This window comes from Gobius niger (assembly GCF_951799975.1).
Source record: "Gobius niger genome assembly, chromosome: 15".
Classification (NCBI taxonomy): Eukaryota; Metazoa; Chordata; class Actinopteri; order Gobiiformes; family Gobiidae; genus Gobius; species Gobius niger.
The window spans coordinates 20,858,975-20,865,006 of NC_136866.1; the positions used below are offsets into that span (position 1 = coordinate 20,858,975).

Here is a 6,032-nt window from a genome sequence, read left to right on the forward strand (position 1 = left end):
CGGCCGCATAGCTGGACGAGTAACGTGTTCGGGGTCTCGGCACGGGTCGTTTGGGGAGTACCATGCATCATCGCCCTGGTATGTCAATGGTCTTGTAGCTATCCGACCAATACATCTGCATTTATTTTGTGCTAATGTAGATTTCAGATTCTCAGGGTCCAGTCAGCGCTCCCCTTCTTCTGCTACGCCTGCACAGCCAGGACCGTCCTCTTTTATATTGTAGACTATGATGTGCTGTTTTAAATATGGACTGTGATATGGACAATGAAATGAACGGGACCATGTGCCATGTGAGAGTCCTTAAAGGATAATACCAGGAGTAGTTTGAAATCCGCGCAGTAATATCTTCACTTAACCGAACTACTCCTGGTATTATTACGCCTTACAATATAGTTCCCCCTTTTATCCGCTTAGAAAATCCACATTGTTTAATTTTGTGTAATTATACTTTGTAGTGTAACACTTAACGTAACCATATTTAAATAGGGAAAACGTGGAAGAGCTTGGTAGCTTCTATCTTGACCTTGTTTGGAGCTATAGAGGAGAGGAGGAGAGGCTAAATGCTAATGCCGTCTGTGCTGTGTTTACGTGATTGAAGGCACGTGTGACCAGACAGGTCCTAAAGAACTCGTCTATAAGCTAAGGTAAGAACATATATCAGTATGTAAAAACAGTGGCCTATTCCTTTAATGAACTGCAACCTAACTTACCGGACAATCCTTGAACAAAGGTTTAATCAAACATGCAGGTGAAATCAGCAAACATTAACTTAGACAATATACAGAAGAGATATATACTCAATACATACAGACAATTCATGGACAACATACAACCAGCCTCAAAGACGCGCCCAAGGCTCCAAAAAAAAGCTAAATCTACCTGTGTGTGCACGTCTGGTTAGTTTTCAACCAATGTTTCAGAGCACTTTTAAAAGTAAAATAGGTGCCACACTTCCTGACTTGGGTTGGCAGTGTGTTCCATGACCGTGATGGAAAGCACCATTTGACTAAATTGAGTCCTGCGCCGTTAAGCATTACAGCCGCCTCTGGACGATACTCTGGTATTTACTCGATTACTCATTTTTAAAAAATCTGCTAGCAGAAGAGGAGCGAGACCATTTCAAACTTTCAAAATGAGGCAAACGTCTATAAATATTTGATAGCTATCGAGGTCCAGAGTATTAAACTTCATTAAAATGTTACAGTAAAGATGAAGAAGAAGTGTTTTCTTAAATAGAGATTTGAGTGGCTTCAGGACAGCTTCTGATGTGTGAGACCATGTAGTACAACAGTAGCTTATATGGCTGAATATCATGGCGTGCATATACGTCTTAGCTGACTCTGTCGTCAGAGAAGGTACGGTAGCACAGTAGCACGGTAGCACGGTAGCACAGCGGTTAGTGCTTGTGTTTCACAGCTAGAAGGTCTGGGTTTGATTCCCACCAAGGACGGGGCCTTTCTGTGTGGAGTTTGCATGTTCTCCCTGTGTCTGCGTAGGTTTCCTCCGGGTACTCCGGTTTCCCCTACCACTAAAAACATGTACAATAGGCCAGGATGTATGAGAGTGTGTTTGAGAGTGTGCATGGGGGACGACGGATGAAAATTAGCCAAAGACTACAATCCGGTGTGGCTTGTTCATTAACTTGCACTGTCCCTACCAAATAAACCATACATTTATATGTTTGAAGTTTGACAAGTTAAATTTGAATTGGATTTTTTTTTTCTACATGTTGCTTGAAATTTACATTGGAGTCAAATACCACTCCAAGGTATTTCAATTGTTCAACCACTTCTAATCGCTCACCACTGACCAAAACAGATGGTTGCTCACCCTCTGCTGAAAACTTACAGACTGGAGTAGGCGGGAGTCATGGAACCAGTGGGACCAGGGTTGCCAGACGTACTTTAACTATCGTATTTGTACGATACTTTTGTCCCCTGTACGATCAATAATTCAAAAAAGCCCTGAATGTAGGATAATTTTAAAGCGCCAGATAAAGTCTGGTTAAATGCACTGTCCCCTCTCAGCTCTGATCTGGAGTCAGACTGAGCCTCCGTATTCACATCGGTGTAATATCTGCGGTCAGAAGGAGAGACGGTCCCTGGGTCAGTTTTACCTTTCCACTATCGCATTATCCTCCTGCCTTGGTGGCAGCCGTGGCATTTGATTGATCAGCAAGAAGTAACCCTGTCTCACCTCTTGCGAGTTGGGAATTTGCCCACTTGTTAGAGTGCAAGGTTCAGCTCCTGTTAATAATAGGCGACCCGCTGCAGAGGTGCCAACACCACTTCTTTATTACGGCTTAGCTAATTATTTTTCCTCATTCTAATGCCGCATGTGTTCTCCAAAGTAAAGCTGATGTGAAGAATGGAGGGGGATGTCCGGATTTCAAACCTACAAAAACTATGTTGTTGCTCTCAATAACTTTAGCAAACTTGTACAAGAGCGTCTACATCAGAAATGCGGCAGAAGGGAATGACTCCGACGAGGAATTCATCTCTTAGGTGAGTGCCTGTTGTCATGTCATGCGTGTGCGTAATGTAATAAATGGGACAGTGTGTGTGCCTGTCTTGTTGTTAGGGGTGGTGATATGAGCCGTATTTGGCGCAGGTGCTACAGCACTATTGACATTATTTATAGTGTACAATAGTTTGTGTTGAAATATGATAGTTTCGGAAGCTTGGTACAATATATTGTTTTTTAGAATCTGGCAACCCTGAGCGGGACACTGGCACCATTGCGCTAGAGAGCACCGCAGCAGCTTCACTTTCAGTTTTTGCATGGACATATAAAACTGTGTCATCGGCATACCATTGGATTTTTACAGTTTTACATACATTAGGTAGATTATTGACATATAAACTGTATATAATTGGTCCCAGTATAGAGCCTTGAGGGACTCCAGCTGAACAAGAGAGAAAAATGGATTGTGATGTTTCAATTTGAACAGCTTGTTTTTATCCAGCAGGGGATAATTTCTGACGTTTATAAATTACTGCAGTTTAACTCTAACTTTATATAACTGAGTGGTTGGTAATGAGAAGTAAAATGGTAAAATAATTAGTTGTGGGCTCTGCCCTGTAGGACCTGCAGTCCACTCTGCTACAATGTTGCGCATGTGTGGCAGTATGAATGATGCGTGGTTGCCTGCGGGGTATAAATAGGGCAGCATTCCCCTTTGTTCGTCCCACCTGACCTCTCCTCTCCGTGACGTCACCCGCCGACCAGGAGCTAGCATGGCTGTGAGAGCTTCGTGTAACATGTATGAAGATTGTCGCTAAGAAAGAGGAAATGTCACTGTCTCAAGGCGTCAAGCCCAGTGTTCGGAGCATGCGGTGTAGCATGTGCTCTCGGTGAGTGGCAATGAGATCATTATTGTTCGGAACTAATAACTATCAGTTGTGCGCTGAGCTAACACTAGCATTGTTTGTAGCTTCTCGGCTGTGCGAGGTCGGCGTCGCGGCTGTAGCCCTCGCGTGTGTGCATGTCTGGATGTGTCACAGCCACCCGGTATGTGCACGTTTAGTGTCCCTGTTATGTACGTAGATTTATACTGTTAGACTAATTATATTGTAACCTCCTAGGCTGCTGGTCGGCGGGAGAGCCTCCCTTTTCTGTCTCGTGTCTGTCACCTGGTCCTTCCTCCGCCACACGGCGTCTCGTGGTGGTCGAGACCCGTATCGGACTGGTAACATGGACATTGTGCATTGGACTGACTGACAGCTACATGAAATGATACCTGTCAGTAACTCAAGGAACTGTGAACCTGTCTACGAACGAACTATGTTTTAAAGGCAAAGCAACGAAACGTTAATAAATTAACCGACTGTATTATTGTCTCTGTCCCAAGTTAATACGAACCTGTGGTGCCTTAAGCGTGGGGATATTTTCATTTGCCCAGTATAACGCTGGGCTGGCGTTGTTGGTTTTAAATGGTAACATCATGGTAAGATAATGCACCCCCCCTGCGCCCCCGTCAGGTCACATTTGGCGTTTGTATGGCAGGATTAACTTTATCCGGACAGAGACTTAATCAGTTGGCATTCTTTGTTTGGAGGTATTATAGCATTTAAAGAGAAAAAAAATGTATTGTACTTGGTTACTGTGCAGCTAAGGCTAAATTGTGTGAAGAAAATGGTTTTCTGACCTGTGATTTGGTTGTAGGCCTATGGTGTGCATTTTATTTTCTTTGCAAATGCATGTTTTGCTGTGTTTTATTTTGCTTTTGTGGGCCCTGCACTTGAATTATGGAAGGTGCTGTTTTTATTTCTGTAACAATTAACCTTGTGGCACGTAATAATACCAAAACAACTGCATGTATTGTATACCTCAACTTTGTACTGACTTTTTGGTTACAACAAATGTCTGTTTGCAGAAAGGGAGGCTCTGTAGAACTTGGACGTCAGGGTGGGAATGTCGGGTGTGGCAGTTGGGCTGCTGTTGGGTCGGCAGCGTCTGTGCCTCCGGTTTCAAGCTTCAATGCAGCGTACTGTTGATGCCGCTACTAGTTCCAGGTTGGGAGTCCTGAGGTAGAGTAGTTGGTCGTACGTTGGAACCGTGTGGCGTGTTATTGGCCTTAAGGGCACCTCGCATATCCTAGGTAAACGGATGGGACCGTGAGGACACTGACAGTCTGAAGCGCGGCTTGGTCAGCTACTGTTTTAAATGTTTTTAAACTGTGATGTGAGTGCCGAGTGGTTGCCTCAAAGTGGATGGCTCAAACCCATCCAGGTAGCGGTAGGTAGGGTGAGATGTAGGGACTGCTGTAGCAGCAGGGCCCGCTTGTTCCTCAACTACTGACAGCGTATCATACGCGGCCGTTATTACTGCATCTTGTAGTCCAAGCAGGAATCATAATGGTACGGATTTTGGGGTGGTTCATTTGCATGGCTCAGCTTATAGCCTTAAGGGCCCCTCGTCAGCATCGAATCTTGTGTTTAGATGAGGCAGCTGCATGTACGGATTTTATGTTTGTTCGTCAGGGCGTGGTCGAGGTTTGATCATCCTGTGAGAGGAGTGCCTCACCGTGTCGTTCCCTCTCTGTACGTATGTAGTATGGATGGTTTAGGAAACTTTATCGTCGGGACGCCGATACCTTTGGGGGGGTGAAATGTGGCAGTATGAATGATGCGTGGTTGCCTGCGGGGTATAAATAGGGCAGCATTCCCCTTTGTTCGTCCCACCTGACCTCTCCTCTCCGTGACGTCACCCGCCGACCAGGAGCTAGCATGGCTGTGAGAGCTTCGTGTAACATGTATGAAGATTGTCGCTAAGAAAGAGGAAATGTCACTGTCTCAAGGCGTCAAGCCCAGTGTTCGGAGCATGCGGTGTAGCATGTGCTCTCGGTGAGTGGCAATGAGATCATTATTGTTCGGAACTAATAACTATCAGTTGTGCGCTGAGCTAACACTAGCATTGTTTGTAGCTTCTCGGCTGTGCGAGGTCGGCGTCGCGGCTGTAGCCCTCGCGTGTGTGCATGTCTGGATGTGTCACAGCCACCCGGTATGTGCACGTTTAGTGTCCCTGTTATGTACGTAGATTTATACTGTTAGACTAATTATATTGTAACCTCCTAGGCTGCTGGTCGGCGGGAGAGCCTCCCTTTTCTGTCTCGTGTCTGTCACCTGGTCCTTCCTCCGCCACACGGCGTCTCGTGGTGGTCGAGACCCGTATCGGACTGGTAACATGGACATTGTGCATTGGACTGACTGACAGCTACATGAAATGATACCTGTCAGTAACTCAAGGAACTGTGAACCTGTCTACGAACGAACTATGTTTTAAAGGCAAAGCAACGAAACGTTAATAAATTAACCGACTGTATTATTGTCTCTGTCCCAAGTTAATACGAACCTGTGGTGCCTTAAGCGTGGGGATATTTTCATTTGCCCAGTATAACGCTGGGCTGGCGTTGTTGGTTTTAAATGGTAACATCATGGTAAGATAATGCACCCCCCCTGCGCCCCCGTCAGGTCACACATGTTAAGACAAACACGTGGTCAGAGTGACATAAAGAGTGGCAAAAAAGTTTC

General features: G+C 45.3%; 2 long non-coding RNA genes across 2 annotated transcripts; both read left to right on the forward strand.

The window, feature by feature from the left end:
• Positions 1–3,217: 3,217 nt before the first annotated feature.
• Positions 3,218–3,760, forward strand: LOC306974476. Its single transcript, XR_013793641.1, has 3 exons — positions 3,218–3,353; positions 3,434–3,510; positions 3,585–3,760. It is a non-coding gene; the product is annotated as an uncharacterized lncRNA (long non-coding RNA).
• A 1,449-nt stretch (positions 3,761–5,209) lies between these two features.
• LOC306974722 lies at positions 5,210–5,752 on the forward strand. Its single transcript, XR_013793656.1, has 3 exons — positions 5,210–5,345; positions 5,426–5,502; positions 5,577–5,752. It is a non-coding gene; the product is annotated as an uncharacterized lncRNA (long non-coding RNA).
• The last annotated feature ends 280 nt before the right edge of the window (positions 5,753–6,032 follow it).